Source organism: Neoarius graeffei, chromosome 1, assembly GCF_027579695.1.
Source record: "Neoarius graeffei isolate fNeoGra1 chromosome 1, fNeoGra1.pri, whole genome shotgun sequence".
NCBI classification, from domain to species: domain Eukaryota; kingdom Metazoa; phylum Chordata; class Actinopteri; order Siluriformes; family Ariidae; genus Neoarius; species Neoarius graeffei.
Genome location: NC_083569.1, coordinates 107,654,666 through 107,675,082, shown reverse-complemented (window position 1 = coordinate 107,675,082; position 20,417 = coordinate 107,654,666). Strand labels below are relative to the sequence as shown.

At 41.4% G+C, this 20,417-nt stretch overlaps 1 protein-coding gene across 1 annotated transcript in view; it reads left to right on the top strand.

Moving 5' to 3' along the window:
* The first annotated feature begins 2,507 nt into the window (after positions 1-2,507).
* LOC132881546 (angiopoietin-related protein 1-like) overlaps positions 2,508-20,417 on the top strand; it is a 34,911-nt gene continuing 17,001 nt past the window's right edge. The window contains exon 1 of the mRNA XM_060914118.1: positions 2,508-2,592. The gene's annotated coding sequence lies outside the window, so the exon portion shown is untranslated. The remainder of the gene's footprint in view (positions 2,593-20,417) is intronic.

The window sequence follows — 20,417 nt, the reverse complement described above, 5'->3', positions numbered from 1 at the left end:
TCTCTCTCTCTCTCTCTCATCATTGGCTATCTAGAAGACACACAGAGGCACACGTTAAGAGACAGCCAGGAATTAGACACAGGTGTAACTCATCACGTTACCAGCTGGTTGAACCTGACCCTCGCTGTTCCCAGCCGACGGTCGACCACAAAGAGCAGAGATCAGAAACAAAAGAGTAAAGGCAACTAGAGAAGAGTAGAGAGCAGTGAAGAACAGCAGAGAACAGCTGTGATACATCAAAGCTCAATATGCTCCTGAAGACTTGCAGAGGTCAGTAAGTAACAATAAAGGTTAATTGAGAACAGCACAGAACAGTAAATATTAGTAGAGAACAGTACAGAACAGTTAATCTCAGTCAAGATCAGTAGGGAACAGCAAAGATTTGTAGAGAACAGTACAGAACAGTAAATATTTGTAGTGAACAGTACGGAACAGTAAAGTTCAGTCAAGATCAGTATGGAACAGTAAATAATAATAATAATCTCATTATCTTATTATCTCTAGCCGCTTTATCCTTCTACAGGGTTGCAGGCAAGCTGGAGCCTATCCCAGCTGACTACGGGCGAAAGGCGGGGTACACCCTGGACAAGTCGCCAGGTCATCACAGGGCTGACACATAGACACAGACAACCATTCACACTCGCATTCACACCTACGGTCAATTTAGAGTCACCAGTTAACCTAACCTGCATGTCTTTGGACTGTGGGGGAAACCGGAGCACCCGGAGGAAACCCACGCGGACACGGGGAGAACATGCAAACTCCGTACAGAAAGGCCCTCGCCGGCCACGGGGCTCGAACCCAGACCTTCTTGCTGTGAGGCGACAGCGCTAACCACTACACCACCGTGCCGCCCAATAATAATAATAATAATAAGTTCAATTTATATAGCGCCTTTCTCAAAACCCAAGGTCGCTTTACAATTATAGACAAAAAAAAAAGTCCACCAAATAGGGGTCAGGATATCATTCCAGTGGTGTAGCAGCCACAGTCCCACCAAAAGGTGCACGAAAACAAGTCCCACACCGCCAGCACAGCCGCCGTGACGCCGCCAGCAACATCGCTTGAACACCACACCATGGATCCACAAAGCGAGCACAGAAGCCCCGCCACACAGACCGCTGGTATGTCCCAAACCGCCTGCATAGCCGCTGTGACGCCACCGAGCAACATCGCTCGGAACATCACGCCAAGCATTAAAGCACAGAGAGCTGGACAACCACGATGTTAAAATGAGCAATGAGCTCACTGCAGTCCATAGCTGGGAGCACAGGCTTCACCCACAGCGAACCAAGGCCTGGAGGGAACCGACGCCCAAAACTGGGTCTGGAGCTATACCACAACCGACGGACTAAAACACTCAAATAAACATCAAACAACATAAACACACAGAAAAAAGAAAAAAAAAGAAAAAAGGAGAGGAAGTAAAATAAAAAAAGCTCCGGTGAGAAGCGGCAGCCAGAATGCACACGACATACTCTCAACCGGAAACGGAAAATCCCCCGTGTAAAGGTCAGTCGAGATCAGTAGAGAGCAGTACAGAACAGCAAAGATTTGTAGAGAACAGTACCGAATAGTACATATCAGTATAGATCAGCACGAAACAGTAAAGATCAGCCGAGATCAGTATGAAACGGTAAAGATCAGCCAAGACCAGTACTTAACAGTAATGATTAGTGAAGAACAGTACAGAACAGTAAAGCTCAGTAGAGAACAGTACAGAATACTGTAGTAAAGATCAGTAGAGAACAGTACAGGACACTAAAGGGGAGTAAAGCACAGTACAGAACAGTAAAGATCAGTCAAGATCAGTCGAGAACAGTACAGAACAGCAAAGATTTGTAGAGAACAGTACAGAACAGTAAATATCATTAGATACCAGTACAGAACAGTGAAGATCAGTACTTAACAGAAATGATTAGTAAAGAACCGTGCAGAACAGCGAAGATCAGCAGAGAACAGTACAGAACAGAACAGTAAAGATCAGTCGAGATCAGTACTTAACAATGATGATTAGTAAAGAACAGTACAGAACATGAAATATTAAGAGAGAACAGTAAAGATCAGTAGGACAAGAACAGTAAAGCTCACAGGACAGAACATTAAAGATTAGTAGAGAACAGTACAGAACAATAAATATTAGGCGAGAACAGTCCAGAACAGTCAAATCAGTGAAGAACACTAGATCCTGGTTCTTAGGTGGAAGTCATTTTCATGCAACATTAAAAATAATGGTCTACCAGCTTTATGGTGGAAACCCCAGAGGCATCTGGTTAGCTTTTTCTGTCTGCCATCTAGGAGGTGTTTGATTATTCACACACTCACTCTCTCTCTCTCACACACACACACACACACACACACACACACACACACACACACACACACACACACACACACACACACACACACACCCCTATCCATGCAGTGCTGCTGATGAGAGCCTCCTATAGGTTCTGCATGTGTGTGTGTGTGTGTGTGTGTGTGTGTGTGTGTGTGTGTGTGTGTGTGTGTGTGTGAGTGAGTGAGAGAGCACAGTCAGAGAGCAGAGAGGCTGGATCTGTGAAGCTGAACACGAGCTCTAGACTCTCAGAGGTAAGAGATGTTTTCTTTTCTAGGACTTAGAGGAAACATTATTCTATCGTTCAATAGTATGTTAAACGTCTTTACGAAGTGATACAGAATGACAAATATCCAACATCATAACCATTAATTATCAATATGAGTGCCAATACATTTCTGATCATCTTTATAATGTGTATTTGAGGATATTTTATTTAAAAAAAAAGTTTTAACTGTGCTTATATCAATCAGTTGAATAATTCATCTGTGTTCTGTTCATGTTTAATTCAGGTTTATTGTCATTATGCACATTTTTGTGTAACAGCGCAATTTCAGTGTTACCACACAACAATCTCTCTCCAATAGCTGCTTGAAAAAGACATGAGCAGGATAAACAGTGACCAAATTTTGGGGAGAAAAAATAATAAAATAAATAAAAATAGTTGTTTCAAAAGATAACTGGTGAAAAAAAAATCTAGTTTATAAAATACAATAGACTAATTAAATAAAATGTAATTAAATATTAAATCATTAAACACCAATTTATGTATTGTATATCAATTCATATTAATTATATTAAATATTAATTAAATCAAATTCAATATTAAGACAATCCTGCAAGATTATAAACCCAAATTTACTGCCTAATTAACTCCAGACTTTTCTTTTATTTCCCTGCAAATGATCAATGAATTTCTGATCAAACCCAAAGCCGCTCTGTGTGTTAATCAACAACAAATCACAGCCATTTTAAGTGGCATAATAACGTTAATCTGAAGAAGACGTGCAGTCTGCCGACGGAGCCGAGTTGATTTGGTTAGAGCCAGATCTGCTTCTGTGTGACTCGGGTTTCACAGAAGCCGGAAAGCCTCTGGTCACTGATCATGGCTCTAATTGAGAAAGTGTTTGCATGTCCAGCACCTGAGGACGTCAGATCCTTTGTTCTTTTACGTTTGAAATGAAAACCAGAACAGTCTGACTCTGGGTAATCGCTTATAAATGCTTATTCATAACAATTATTCAAGATACCATCCTTTTATTTGCATTAAAGAACATTGGTAAGGATTTGTATTCAACAACTTTAATATAACATACAAGAAAAGTCCTGCAAAAAGATGCAAAACAGAAAACGTTACTGCAGAGTTAAGGAGAGAAGTGCAGCTGAGGTGATGGAGTGTAAATTATGCAGTAGTTGCTTAAAAAGTGTTTTCCCATCACACAGAGTTCCAGGGAAAAGCTTTTATGAGGCTGAAAATGATCCAGTGAATGCTCCAAGATAAAATAACACAGCCGTTTTTCTTTCTAACAGCACATCGAGGCTAAAAATGAACTCAATTGTAAACACCTGACAGGTTCTAGGCGGTAGGAAGAAAACAACGAGTCTATTAGTCGTTTCTATGAATCAGTTAATGCATAAAAACACTCATTAAAAAAAAAAAAACTTGAGGAGCGCGTTTTGTTTCTAAAAATGTATAGTTATATATTAATTGGGAAGCCATGGACTAAAGGTTAGAGAAGGCAAGGCAAGTTTAGAAATAAAATGAAGTAAAAGTTCAGTAAAAAACAGCAGAATAAAATAAAATAAAAGTTAAGTAAAGTTTAAAACATGCAGAGACTGTAAAAGTTAAGTAAAGTTTAAAACATGTAAAGATGACAATATTAATCAGTTAGCAGAAAGCGTCTGAGAACAGCTTGGTCTTTAGTCTAGATTTGAAGCTGCCAACAGCAGGAGCATTTTTGATGTCCTCTGGCAGTTGGTTCCATAGCTGTACTGCATAGTAGCTAAAAGCTGCTTCACCACACTTTGTTTTAACAACAGGTTTTACCAGTAAATTTTGCTGCTGCGATCTGGTAGATCTGATTGGGTTAGGCCGCTGCAACATATCAGAGAGGTAATTGGGCCCTGTACCATTTAGAGATTTGTACACCAGCAGCAATGCTTTAAAGTCAATTCTGTAGCTTACTGGAAGCCAGTGAAGGGACCTTAGAATTGGAGTAATGTGCTCTGTTCTTTTTGTTCGTCTGAGAACCCTCGCTGCTGCATTTTGAACCAGCTGAAGTCGTTTGATGGTTTTTTTGGCAGGCCTGTGAAAAGGCCATTGCAGTAGTCAACCCTACTAGAGATGAAGGCATGTATAAGTTTTTCCAGATCATTTTTTGACACAAGTCCTCTTAGTTTGGAAATGTTTTTTAGGTGAGAAAGCAGCTTTGATAGGTTCAATAGGTTGCTGGTTTGATTTCCTCAACCAGCAGGAATGGCTGCTTTTAGTCCCTTGAGCAAGGTACCGAACCCCCGACTGCTCTCCAGGCTGCTCTGGGTATGTTGTACGTTGTTCTGGATAAGAGCGTCTGCTAAATGCCATTAATGTAATATAATGTAATATGTGCACTACAAACACAAATTATTGGTCATAATTTTCATAATACCTAGAATTTGTCAAACTGTTTAAACTGTGATGATATTTGTGGGAATGGGTTCTTCAGGGGGGGCGGCACGGTGGTGTAGTGGTTAGCGCTGTCGCCTCACAGCAAGAAGGTCCTGGGTTCGAGCCCCGTGGCCGGCGAGGGCCTTTCTGTGTGGAGTTTGCATGTTCTCCCCGTGTCCATGTGGGTTTCCTCCGGGTGCTCTGGTTTCCCCCACAGTCCAAAGACATGCAGGTTAGGTTAACTGGTGACTCTAAATTGACTGTAGGTGTGAATGTGAGTGTGAATGGTTGTCTGTGTCTATGTGTCAGCCCTGTGATGACCTGGTGACTTGTCCAGGGTGTACCCCGCCTTTCGCCCATAGTCAGCTGGGATAGGCTCCAGCTTGCCTGCGACCCTGTAGAAGGATAAAGCGGCTAGAGATAATGAGATGAGATGAGATGGGTGCTTCAGGGGTTCATGGAAATGTTCTAGATTACCGCTAAATTGTCCAATGTACTCAACCCTCTAAGTTCTTATCATTTTCACACTATTTCTTAAAGCGTGACGGCCTTTCGAGTTCATAAAATCAGTGAAATTTAGTTCCCTCTGAAATGTGGTCATCATGATGTATGTTTATTTCTGTAATATCTCACAAAATATCAGGCCATTCTGTTCTGTGGCTGGGAAGTTATTTAATTTGAGGAGATTAAAGCAAATAATGTGCATGAAATAGCTCGCTTCGTGCAGTCAAGCGGACAGAGGAAGTCCGTGTGTGTGTGTGTGCGTGCATACGCAGGTTTACCTTTGAGCATGCACTGACAGTTCCATCATTCTGTCACTAAACGAACAGCTGATCACACCGAGGTGCTCGCTGACCGCCGATATTTATTAGTTTGGTCCTGCGTTTCCTTTCCTTCGTATATAACATAACGTCTTTTCTTCTCGCTTTCTTTCCTTTCCTGTAGTCAGTCTTTCACGTTTCATTCGCACACTCACGTCCTCCATTTTTCTCTCCCGTTTCAAATTTGTATCCCACAATGCCTTGTGCGAACGGGGAAAGCCCACCACGTGATGTGATGCATGACATAGTATCTTGTATTGCGCCATGGTGAAGCAGGAAAAAATAGCGGAGAATTTAGGGCCACGTGGAGATAAATTCATTAATTGTTCTGTTAAAAAAAGACGAGTAAAATTGGAAGCCTGTGATTCGAATTCAGTAGCTTTCGGTCCACGAAACAAAAAGTCTACATTTAAAGTTTCCTTTATCAATGCAATAGCTATAAGTTTTAATATTTTTATCCACATTATTATATTTTATTTATTTTATTTGTTATTATATATTTGCCATTAATTTTTGTTTATGTTAGGCACAGCTTTCATGCAAATAAGTGTCAGCTTTTGAAACCCTGTGCCAAATAAAGTTTATTGTTTATTATTATTATTATTACAGATTAAAATTAGGGAAGAATTTTACTTGGAACCCCTCTGTTGAAGGGTTCTACATAGAACCTTTAAGGGTCCCCCAGATGGACCACTGAAGATCCTCTAATGTTTTTTTTTTCTAAAAGTGTAATTGGGTAGATGGAAGACCAGTTTGTGATGTTGTTAAAGTATCAAACTATAAGAACTAATTGCAGCCCAAGACGCCATAGATGAACGTTGATAGTGATATTCTGTAACATTTTTCAACTGCATGCAAAGTACGTTAGCTAGCTCATGCAAGCCAGTTAACAAGCCATGGGATCACTTCCAATTTACGTACTGATTAATTCCCTCTAACGACATGTTCCGAGGTGTTTTAATTCCCCTTATACCACAGCAACATGCCAACACTTAGTTTTTCCTGTTTATTAAAGAACACATTTTATTTTGCAGAACAGACCGATGTTTAAACCCCCCACAGATGTCAGAAGACATCAAGTTACAGCTTTATCTCTGACTGTTGTGAAGTACTGACACTGGAAACTCCTTCCATAAATGTTCCATAAACACATTTATCCTTACAGAAAACTTCACCTGATAGAAACGATTATGCATGCTTCATTGTTGTATAGACAGTATATTTAATGTTTTTTTAAAAAGTTATTTTTAGGCTTAGTTTATGTGAAATGTCTGCTTTACAAGTCTCTGTGGAGTATTTGTTACCATAGAAACAAAACATATTAAAATAAAACAAGTGCATTGATATAAGCCTGTGATTTGAAGCTGCACGACTGTGCAGAGCTGCTGTTAGAGAAAACGAATCAACACCTTCTGACCGATCAGAATGCAGAATCCAAACTTCAACAGTGCTGTGGTGTAAAAAAACAACAACCACACACTCACAAAACATTGATCATTTTCCTGCTGCTCCGGTAAAGAAAATGATAAATCGCAAAAACAGACTTTTGGGTGGCCACGTTGGAGGTGAGGATTGACTCTAAATTCTTCTTTTGACACTCAAATGACTCTGAGATGATATTTCTTTTTTAGGCACTGAAGTCCAACACTGGATTGAAGATTTATAGCACTCTCTGTGTGACTTCAGCCAGCAGTGTTAGAGCTTCAACTTCCAAGTACAATTTTAATGGCTCTCATTTGAGCTCGGAGCCAAATATTTTCTTTCTGCCAGACTTCATATCAGAGCTTTGAACTTGTTGCCACACCCTTGTTTCTATTCAGTCCAAACTTTGACAATTATCTATTTGGGAATTAAGCAGGAATGTCTCATGACTGCCAACATTCAATCTGATTTCAGGAAAAGTTTGAAAAACGAGAGTGGGCACTAACTTCTGTGTTCTTCTTATATGGTACTTACTGTGGTGGCACGGTGGTGTAATGGTTAGTACTGTCGCCTCACAGCAAGAAGGTTCTGGGTTTGAGCCCAGTGGCCAACGGGGGCCTTTCTGTGTGGAGTTTGCAGGTTCTCCCCGTGTCTGCGTGGGTTTCCTCCGGGTGCTCCGGTTATCCCCCACAATCCAAAGACATGCAGGTTAGGTTAATTTGTGGCTCTAAATTGACCGTAGGTGTGAATGTGAGTGTGAATGGTTGTCTGTGTCTATGTGTCAGCCCTGCGATGACCTGGCGACTTGTCCAGGGTGTACCCCGCCTCTCGCCCATAGTCAGTTGGGATACGCTCCAGCTTGCCCGTGACCCTGCACAGAATAAGCAGTTACGGATAATGGATGGATGGTACTTACTGCCATCTGGCGAGGCACATTAAACTCTCACAGTTACCAGAGGACTAGCCCCCTCACTGTAACCCTAGTTATGTAATAGGCAAGAGGCTGAAGGCTATAGAAATGGAAATTGGTGCTGCACAATGTGCCTTAAGGGCCTGGTTAGTACTGGGGCATAAGCTTCCCTGGGAAATCCAGGTCCTGACACAGGAGAGAGAGAGAGAGATAATATCTCATCACAATGGTGACTTTCTATTTCATCCAGCATTAACTTTTTCAGCAGTTTGTGCTACAGTAGCTCTTCTGTGGGATTGGAACATACAGGCTAGCCTTCGTGCCCCATGCAAATCAATGACCCTTCAACACCCATGACCTTGTTGCCGGTTCACTGGTTGTCCTTCCTTGGACCACCTTTGGTAGGACTAACCACTGCATACCAGGAACACCACACAATATGTTTTGCATTTTGGAGCTGCTCAAACCCAGTCATCTCGCCATCACAATTTGGACCTTGCCAAAGTCGCTCACTTGCGCTTGCCCATTTTTCCTGCTTCCAACACATCAACTTCAAAGGCATAGGTTTTACACCAGATGCCCTTCCTGATGCAACCCTCCCCAATCTACCTGGGCTTGGGACCGACACTAAGTATGCACTGGCTTGTCCAACCCAAGTGGCTGGGTATTTTACCTAATCTTTGGACTGTGGGGGAAACTGGAGCACCCAGAGGAAACCCACATAAACAAGGGGAAAACATGCAAACTCCACACAGAAAGGCCTTTGTCAGTCATGAGGTTCAAACCCAGAACCTTCTTGCTGTGAGGTGTCAGTGTTAGCCACTACACCACCATGCCACCTGCTCAAACTACTACATATACAGTACATAATGCTTTATAGTGTATAATTTTTTATAGTGTATAATTTTTTTGAGAAGTTTGTAGGTCCATTTACAGAGTAGTTGTAAAGGATGGCTGGAGAATCTTGGCTGGTAATGCACACTTTAAGTTTACTTCCACAGGGATTACGTTTAGGAATACCCTTAACAGACCTCACATTTCCCCAACATGGACATGTGGAACTCTTGGAAGGAAAAGCCTGCTCCCCCTGATTAAGGCTGAAACGCCACTGCCAAGTGACAGAATGTTTAGAAACGAGTGAGCTGTGCTTTCTTTCCTCCCATAACTCTCCAGCCCTGTTAATCTGCTCCCTCTTATTCCTTCTCTTGTTCTTTCCCACCACATATCAATTTAGAGTAATTGAAAAAGGAGAACAGTTACAAAGAAAAAACAATGGTTGCTCAACTGGTTGCAGATGAAACCACAAAAAAAAGATATGACTTCCTTATTAAGCGATTGTTCTTGTAGTACTGTAAAACAAAGCCTTCTGCTGTCACAAAGCATTCCAGAACTTATTTATCAAAAGAACTCCTAAAGAACCTTCAAAATATTGTTTTTCAACCAATTACCCCCCAAAAAGTTCAATTTCAAATGTGTTCCAGATTCTAGTGTTAAAAAGAAAATACTGTCCACTGGTAGGGTTTATACCACACACTTACTCAGTCAATACATACACTCTTAGAAAAATGGGTTCTTCAAGGGTTCTTTCTTGCTAAATAAGGGTTCATAGATTCCAAAACACAAGTTCTACTCAGTACCCTTTCTAGTAGCCAAATACTTTCTTTATACATAAATAAATCAATAATCAGAAACAAATTATTAGGGGTTTCACCAGATGGACAACCTCAGAACCATTAAAGAACCCTTCAAGAACCTTTTTAGCAAAATGTTAAATCCCTGACATGTTCTAAGTATTAAGAAGAAAATAATGACCAATAATTTGCTATTTGTACCACACATCTACCCAGTTAACACTTCTACTTGAAACCCTTTCTGTCACCGAAGCATGCTATTGTAGGATTCTCCAAAGAATCTTCAAGGGTTTCTCAAGAGGGACAACCAAAGAACCAGATGAACAGTTCTTTGAAGAACTGGGTATGTGTGTGGAACAAACTGCAAATTATTAGCCATTATTTCCTTCTTAATACCTAGAAACTGTCCAACTGTCTGTCTTGATCTACTCATGGGGGGGGGGGGGGGGGAGGTTCTTTCAGGGTTCATTGGATAATTATGAGTGCTTAGCCTCTTAAAATGTTCTACTTGGAACCCTTTCTGACAGGGAAACTGTCAGAAACTTAAAAAAAACCCTTAAAGAACTTTTAAAGAACCTTTTGTTCAATGAGGGTATGGGTTAACTGGGTAAGTGTGAGTATGTGGTACAAAGTCCAAATCACTGGTCATTATTTTTTTCTTAATACTGTACCAAGAACCTGTTATACTATCTTGTAACTTGGTACACCCTTCAAAAACAGGTTCTTCAAGGGTTCTACCTCAAAGCCTTTTCAATAGGGAAAAATTCCTAAAGTGTTATATCCAACCATTAAGCATCACCCAAGAGAGATAACTAAAGAACTCTTCAGAGGTTAAAGAACAGTTAGATAACCAGCAATTGCGTGTGATGAATATTTGTCTGCTTTATTTGACTCCCATTTTTTCCTTCTCTCATTATTTTGCATTACATGTCTATTTGGAGTAAATGAGAGACAGGGAATGAATACAGACAGAAAACAACAGTTGCTCAACTGGTTGCAGATGAAACCACAAAACACTACTGCTTCTTATTTAAGAAATAGTTCTTGTATCCATAAAAAAACCCAAACAATAAAACTTCTTGGAAGGCTATGAGTTGTGTATTATCAATTAGCATGGAGTTTCTACAGTTGTTCAGAAAGATACTTGGAAGCTCCAAAAGCAGTTCTGTAATCTGGTCATTGTGTAAAATTACAAAGGCAATTTTTTAATAGTCTGAAGGAGTTTTATTCATTAACACTAATACTCGTATATCATAATAATAAAATATTTTCATTATACAAGTCGACCTACTTCGATCCACAGCACTACTGAATTCTGGATTCTGATTGGTCAGAAGGTATTGATTAATTTTCTCAAACAAGGACTCTGACAATAGTGCAGCTGCAAATCATAGGTTTATACACCAATTAGCATGGGGCACAAAGGCTACCCCATGTGGTCCAATCCCACAGAAGAGCTACTGGAACATAAACTGCTGAAAAAGTTAATGCTGGCAAAAACAGAAAAGTGTCAGCTTTAACTTTTTCAGCAGTTTGTGCTACAGTAGCTCTTCTGTGGGATTGGCCCATATGGGCTAGCCTTCATACCCCATGTGACTCAGTGAGCCTTTGACACCCATGACCCTGTCGCCGGTTCACTGGTTGTCCTTTGGAACCTTGGGCCACTTTTGGTAGGTACTAACCCCTGCATACTGGGAACACCCCATAAGATGTACCATTTTGGAGATCCTCAGACTCAGTCATCTCGCCATCACAATTTGGCCCTTATCAAAGTCATTCATTGCCCATTTTTCCTGCTTACAACACATCAACTTCCAGAACTGACTGTTCTCTTGCTGCCTAATATATCCCACCCCTTGACAGGTGCCATAAGAATGATATAATCACTGTTATTCATGTCATCTATCAGTGGTCGTAATGTTATTAATGTTCTATAGTATTGTCTTAATGCAGGAACTTGTCAAGTCAAGTTTATTTGTATAGCGCTTTTAACAATAAAAATTGTCGCAAAGCAGCTTTACAGAATTTGAATGACTTAAAGCATGAGCTAATTTTATCCCTAATCTATCCCCAATGAGCAAGCCTGTGGCAACGGTGGCAAGGAAAAACTCCCTCAAACGACATGAGGAAGAAACTTTGAGAGGAACCAGACTCAAAAGGGAACCCATCCTCATTTAGGCAACAACAGACAACATGACTATAACATTAACAGTTTTAACATGAAGTCAGTTTCGTTGATGTTATAACTCTTCATTGATGGAAACTTGAGTGCAAATCTGTTCATGACAACTGCAGTCCTAAAGTTAGCAAGTCAACTGTAGTCCTCAGCCATAAAAGCATTACTGTAAGTGTCCAGAGCATCCTCCAGGTATGACTTTCAACTGTCCACATGGGGCCGTCCTCCACAGGAGCGATGTGATGAGACTCCGCCCAGACATAGGGCATCAGGATGGATCAGGCAGGTCCGAGGAGCAGAAGAGGTCAGCATCTCGATCTCAGGATTGACATGTAACTCAGAGGGACAGATTTTTTTTGGGGGGGGGGAGAGAGAGAGAGAGAGAGAGAGAAAACACAGGTTGTTAGGTATGCCCAATGTCACCTGAATAAGTAGGAACAGTATACATATTCCACTGAGTACAAGCAGGGACTCCGGCAACTAACTATGACAGTATAACTAAAAGGGGAGAGCCAGAAGGTAACACAGGCATGAGGGAGCCCCGGGACATAAAGCAGCCAGCCACTACACCGTCAACAAACTCGAGTGGGGACTGACAGCATCCATACATCCCAGTTTACCAAAACACTCTATGTCTGAGGACCCTCCAGATCTACACCTTTACCTCATAAACACCATAAACACAAGGCTTGACTAAACAGATATGTTTTCTGCCTAGACTTAAACGCTGAGACTGTGTCTGATTCCCAAACACTACTTGGAAGGCTGTTCCATAACTGTGGGGCTTTGTAAGAAAAGGCCCTGCTTCCTGATGTAGCCTTCACTATACGAGGTACCAGCAGATAGCCTGCACCTTTTGATCTAAGTAGGCGTGGCGGGTCATAGAGGACCAGAAGTTCACTTAGGTACTGTGGTGTGAGACCATTCAGTGCTTTAAAGGTCAATAGTAGTATTTTATAATCAATACGAAATTTGATTGGGAGCCAATGCAGTGTGGATAAGACAGGGGTGATGGGGTCATATTTTCTAGTTCTAGGAAGGACTCTTGCTGCTGCATTTTGAACTAACTGGAGCTTGTTTATGCACTTATTGGAACATCCAGACAGTAAGGCATTACAATAATCCAACCTGGACGTAACGAAAGCATGAACTAGTTTTTCTGCGTCATGTAGTGACATTAAATTTCTGATCTTAGCAATATTTCTGAGATGAAAGAAAGCTATCCGGGTAATGTTATCAATGTGAGTTTCGAATGAAAGACTGGGGTCAATAATCATTCTGAGGTCTTTTGCTGCTGCACATGAAGAAACAGAAAGGCCATCCAGAGTTACCGTGTAATCAGAAAACTTACTTCTAGCTGCATGTGGTCCGAGTACAAGTACTTCAGTCTTGTCAGAGTTAAGCAGAAGGAAGTTAATAAGCATCCAGTGTCTAATGTCCTTCACACATTCCTCAATTCTATTAAGCTGGTGTCTCTTATCAGGTTTTGCAGAAACATACAACTGTGTGTCATCAGCATAACAGTGGAAACTAATACAATGTTTATGAATAATATCACCCAGAGGTAACATATATAAAGAAAAAAAGCAGTGGACCCAAGACAGAACCTTGTGGAATACCAAACTTTATCTCAGTATGTCTAGAAAAATCACTATTTACATCAACATACTGATAGAGATCAGTTAAATAAGACCTGAGCCAGGAGAGGGCCATTCCCTTAACTCCCATGACATTTTCTAGTCTATCCAGAAGAATGGAATGATCAATGGTATCAAATGCTGTACTAAGGTCAAGCAACACAAGCAGCGAGACACAGCCCTGATCAGACGGCAACAGTAGGTTGTTTACTACTTTAACCAGTGCTGTCTCTGTGCTATGATGAGGTCTAAATCCTGACTGATACATTTCATGGATGTTATTCCAATGTAAATATGAGCATAACTGCTGTGCCACAGCTTTTTCAAGCATCTTGGAGATAATGGGGAGGTTTGATATTGGCCGATAATTGGACAGCTGACCGGGATCAAGGTCAGGTTTTTTAATCAGGGGTTTGATAACTGCTAGTTTAAAGGATTTGGGTACATAGCCAATCCTAAGAGAAGAATTTATTATTTTTAGAAGCGGTTCAATTACTTCAGGTATTATCTGTTTGAATAGATGTGTAGGTAAGGGATCTAGTACACAAGTTGAGGCTTTTGATGCCAAGATTAATGAAAATAATTCAATTTTTCTAAGGGGAGTAAAACATTCTAATTTGCTGATCTGATACAGTTATATTGTTAACTACAGGGTCACTTACATTGTCTGACCTTAAATTAGTAGTTTGAATTTTTTGTCGGATATTCTCAATTTTGTCATTAAAAAAAAATCATGAAGTCGTTGCTACTACGTACTGCAGGTGTGCATGTGTCTATAGTGGACTTATTCCTGGTTAATTTTGCTACAGTATTAAATAGGAATCTAGGATTATTTTTGTTATCTTCTATTAGGGAGGAGAGATATGTTGATCTAGTAGCACTAAGAGCTTTTCTATACTTCAGGAAGCTTTCCTTCCACGCTAATTTGAACACTACCAATTTTGTTTGACACCATTTATGTTCCAATTTTTGAGTGGTCTGTTTTAAAGTGCGAGTGTCATCATTGTACCAGGGTGCTAATTTTTTTGTCTCTGACCATTTTCCTTTTAAGAGGAGCTACATTAACTAAAGTATGGTGGAATGTGGGGCAGCACGGTGGTGTAGTGGTTAGCGCTGTCGCCTCACAGCAAGAAGGTCCGGGTTCGAGCCCCGTGGCCGGCGAGGGCCTTTCTGTGTGGAGTTTGCATGTTCTCCCCGTGTCCGCATGGGTTTCCTCCGGGTGCTCCGGTTTCCCCCACAGTCCAAAGACATGCAGGTTAGGTTAACTGGTGACTCTAAATTGACCGTAGGTGTGAATGTGAGTGTGAATGGTTGTCTGTGTCTATGTGTCAGCCCTGTGATGACCTGGCGACTTGTCCAGGGTGTACCCTTTTGCCCATAGTCAGCTGGGATAGGCTCCAGCTTGCCTGCGACCCTGTAGAAGGATAAAGCGGCTAGAGATAATGAGATGAGATGAGATGGCGGAACGTTGACTCTAAGCATTCCATTGCCTGATCAAGTTCTGCAGGGGCTGACAGTGACCCAATCAAAGTTGATAACTATGGGAGATCATTTATGAAGCTCTGTGCAGCAGTTGATGTGAATATATGTTTAATACAGTAGCGTGGTGAGGTACATTTAGTATATTATTACTTGGACGTATTTTGAATGAGGTGAGATAATGATCTGAGATAACTTCAGACGGTGGAAGTATGACTATATTTTCTATGTTTAACCCGAATGTTAGTATTAGATCAAGGGTGTGATCACCATTATGGGTCGGTCTTATGACATTCTGATTAATCCCTACTGAATCTAAAATGGACACAAACACTGTTTTTAAAGGGTCTTCTGGGTTATCGAAGTGAATATTAAAATCTCCGACAACTAAAGCTTTGTCTAAGGAAATAACCAGGTCTGAAATAAAATCTGCAAATTCAGAAAGAAACTCAGAATATGGCCCCGGGGGCCTGTAAACAATAAGTAATGGAATTAACTGGGTAGACTTATTTTTCGAAGCTACATACATTATATGAGTATGAAGTACTTCAAATGTATTAAATTTATAACTAGGTTTGTGTGTTACACCTAGATAACAGTGGCGGCTGCTGGTTTTTAAAACAGGGGAAGCCCATTTTACGCATTCATCGTAAAACCTGTAGGCCGGATATCAAAGCATAGAAAGGTGTGCCCCATTAGCATAGTGAACTAGACAACCCCACCTAGTGGCAGAAAGTATTTTTGCTTGTACATTTCATGTTATAGTCTGGCTTGCCAGGCTAGTGCCTCATATCCTTAATCAAAAATATCAAACATCCAAAAATCAATGGCTATTCAATGAAGAGCCTTGAACATCATACCCTGATATGCAACACAGAGTCTTTAACACAACACCCAGCTGTGCAACACATCCTTGAACATCTTCTGCAACACAGTCTGGAAATTCATAACCAGGTAGGCTATGCAACACACATAACCTTGAATATTATACCCAGGTATAACCTATAACACAGAGCCCACCATTCTCTTAACATTACTGAACAATATACACACTTCAGATTCATGAACATTATATGATGCACACTATTTATACACAAATTCTGCCCTCCGCTCCTTTTCCAGAAAATGGTCTGTGACCCCAGACAGCTAAGTCTTGCACATGAAGTGACATGCTCATTGCTCGTTTCATGCCTTTTGCAAGCCCTTTTGAAATTCACCAGGTCCCCAAACCCATCTTTTGACCATACTAAATTTCTCTGAGAGGTCTTCATCAAAAGACATGGCCAACAGTACATTTTATTAGTCACAGGAGACCCAGTCAACCAGTTCACATTTTCATACCAAGACACCTGAAAAGACCTGTTATGACCTGCTGATTTTTGAATGAGATTAAGCTTGGGCTTTGGTCTGCCTTGCTCTTTAATTCTCACTTTCTCCTCGTATGGCAGAGTGTCAAAACGTTTTGACAAATACATGTCCACGACGTTTGCCATTATAGCAGATAGATACCAGCTGTTCGCAGCTAGCACTGCAGATCCCAATAAGGCTCAAGCTAGCCTACAACCACGTTGATTGAACTACAAATGAAATAAACGAGTGAATTCACAAATGATCAAACTGATAGAATGGATGAAAGTTAACGGAGCACAACGAGTAATATTTACATTTATTTGCAGAGTAATGTACAGAGACATCAATGAGAAGAAATGTTTATATGAAAAGAAATTCAGACAGCACTTTGGCACACGACTACACTTTCTCGACATCCGCTAGGGACTGACTGATCATGCTTCCGTGTTCCTCACTGAAGTACAGTGACCCCGCCCTCCTCATGTCTTTCAAACACCACCTCCAATAATCCTTTATCAGCCCGGCTTCTGGCCGGCTTCTGGCCCTCCCAATGTCTCGTTTACCCCCAGAGATACCCGGCTTCCCCGGAAGTGACGATTTTGTCAATTTTAACCAATAACAACTAGCCGAATTTGGCTGTTCAGAGCCGTCTCGTAGACTGCAACGGATACCCGGCTGCCAGTCCATAGAGCCCATTGAAATAAGAAAGGTTACAGCCTGGCAGCAAAGGTGATTCTCGTAGCAAACTGCAAGTTCATCAGACATCACTCAAATAAGTTACAGGATGACATAGGGATAGTTATGAACGTAAATACAATCTTGGGCATATATTATGTTATGCAAGTTATTGTTTTAATGAGAATTCAACGTCGTAGACGCCGCAGTTTGGGGAGAGAATTTTAGGGGAAGTTCGGCTTCCCTTGTTGTCTCTGAGAAATTGCCCCTGCTAGATAATCATTATAAATAACCATGACACCTCCTCCTCTGCCAGTTAGATGAGGCTGGCATATATAACTGTATCCAGGAGGACTAGCTTCATTTAATGCTATATATTCATTTGGCTTAATCCATGTTTCAGTTAAACAAAGTACATTAAACTCCTGATCAGTAATGAGTTCATTAACCATTAGCGCTTTAGATGTAAGAGATCTAATATTTAATAGCCCCACCTTTAGATCAAAGGTGCTGGCAGCAGCTGTACAGTCAGTCTGATCTAATTTTATATTGATTAGGCTACTGGAACAAACTCTCTGAATATTTCTACTTTTTTGTTGAGCTCGGGGAACAGACACAGTCTCGATGTAGTGGACCCTGAGTGACGACTCTGTGCAGCTAGCAGACAGTCGGTTTAACCTATTCGTCTGCTCCCTGGCCTTGGCTCTGGATTGTCAGAAAATAACTAGGCCTGTTCTGAGACTATGACCTACGGTATGCTGCAGGAAATGAGAGCAGCACCTTCCCGAGTGGGATGGATACCGTCCCACCCTAACAGGCCAGCAGTGCCCTCAAAATTAACCCAATTATCTATAAAGCCCACACTGTTTTCAGAGCACCACCTGGACAACCAGCAGTTCAGCGACCATAACCTGCTGTAAGCTACATCACCATGCCGCATTGGGATGGGGCCAGAGCATACTACAGCATCGGACATCACCTTCGCTAATTTAAACACCTCTACAAAGTTACTCTTAGTAGCCTCAGACTGACAAAGGCGTATATCATTAGCTCCTGCATGGATAACTATTTTTGAGAACCTGTGCTTGCCTAGGACCCTAAGATTACCTGCTACGTCCGGCACCCTGGCTCCCGGTATATACCTGACTAAAGCTGCTGGTGCCCCTAAAGGCTGAGCTAATTTCACATGCCGTATGATAGAGTCCCCTATAACCAGAGCTCTTTCAGGTTTCTCAGTGGGTGCATCACTAAGGAGAGCAAACCTGTTCGACACGTGACGCGGAGAGGAGTGGTGCTCCCGTGGACGAGCCTCAGTGGTAGCTTTGGCTCTACACTTTTGCTGCCGAGTCGTCACCCATTCGCCCCACTGTAAGGGCTCTAATGCTGGAGTTGGGGGATTACTAACTCCACCTAGGGCATCCAGACTTTCCCCTACAGAAACTACACTGTTCTCATTCTCACTGACCACTAAAGCCTGGATACGTGCTTCTAATACTATAATCTTCTCCGTCAGAGAGCTAACTAATCTGCACTTATCACAAATAAAGCTATCGCTAGCGATGGAGGAAGAATGACTAAACATCCTGCACTCAGCACACTGAACAGGCTGAAAGTGTGCCATGATGAAAGGATTCACATACCTAAACTGAAGATCTGTTGATATTAAAGCAGATCTGATGTGGATGGCCTCTGCTTGTGGTCTTTATACAGGAGGAGAAAAAAGAAAGCTTCTGGTCCCAGTGTTCTTCCAAAAAAAGAGAGAGAGAAAAAAACGGAAAAAGGAAAGTGAAAGTGGAAAGTACAAAAAGGAAAGCGAAAGTACAATAAAAATGAAGAGGATACTGGAAAATTATCTCATCTCATCTCATTATCTCTAGCCGCTTTATCCTGTTCTACAGGGTCGCAGGCAACCTGGAGCCTATCCCAGCTGACTACGGGGGAAAGACGGGGTACACCCTGGACAAGTCGCCAGGTCATCACAGGGCTGACACATTGACAACCATTCACACCTACGGTCAATTTAGAGTCACCAGTTAACCTAACCTGCATGTTTTTGGACTGTGGGGGAAACCCATGCGGACAACATGCAAACTCCGCACAGAAAGGCCCTCGCCAGCCACGGGGCTCGAACCCAGACCTTCTTGCTATGAGGTGACAGTGCTAACCATTACACCACCGTGCCACCTACTGGAAAATTATTTGTAGAAAAAATAAAAAAGATTAATAATTAACGCCAACACTCGCAGAAAAAAAACTTGTTACAAACAACTCGGGAACCAGGAAGCATGTAGCACAGAATACGCATGCGCAACCAGAAGGAGTCAGAAGGATTTGAGGTGTTCAAACAACTATAGCAGATGCCGTAGTTGTTGATGTATGGAAGTTTCTGTCAGGGCATGTATATTTAACATGTATGGAAGGAGTCTCCAGTGTCAGAGCTTTGTAACCATCACAGTTAAAGCTATGACTTTAAGTTTTCTGAAAATCTTCATGACAGAGGAGTTTACAGTTTATCCTTTCACAGTGACATAACGAGCAACGTTTGATTAACTCCAAGAGAAAGAAAAAACATCTATGCTGTCTGTCTCTCTGTCCGTTCACCTATGCAAATCAACATGGCTGGATGCACATACTCCATACTTTGCACATGGATTAGTGACACCCCAGAGGGGCTCAAGACAACATTTTTTATTTTCCAAAACATGGGATTAGTGAGAATCCAACACACTATTCATTTCCCATAGGCTACATGCTCGTGCTAACACACTGCATGCAGCTTCGGGGGGGAATCCTGTCCCCCGACTCGCCTAAGAGTTTCGATTGTATGGGACCTCACAATCAGTGGTCCTCACCAGAGACTTTCGCTAGGGCCGAATGTACATCACTGAGGAGGTGCGGGGAGCGATTTAGCCCCTGTAAAGAGCACCATTCAGAGGAAATCAGGTTCATGGGCAATAAGTACTAGTAAATAATAACTGGAACTAACTTGTTCCATGGACGTTCAACAACTATATTAAAGTCACATTTGAAAAATAGGTCTCTAATGATAGAATGGGTGAAGCTGAATAAGATTTTAATTTTTTTACTCATTGAGACAGCCTCAATTTCCACCCATGTACAGACCTACCAAAATTCCACCCCCAACACTTATGGTGGTTCAGGTAGCATTACCATTAACAAGAACCATCATGAATGACATCACTATCAAGCCAAGTTGTAACTCTATAAACATGCACCATTATTAATGAGGATGTGACGAGGTGTTGGGGGCGTATCTATAAAATGACTGACAAGAGGCAAATCTAAATAGAGAGAAAATTCCAGACTGGAA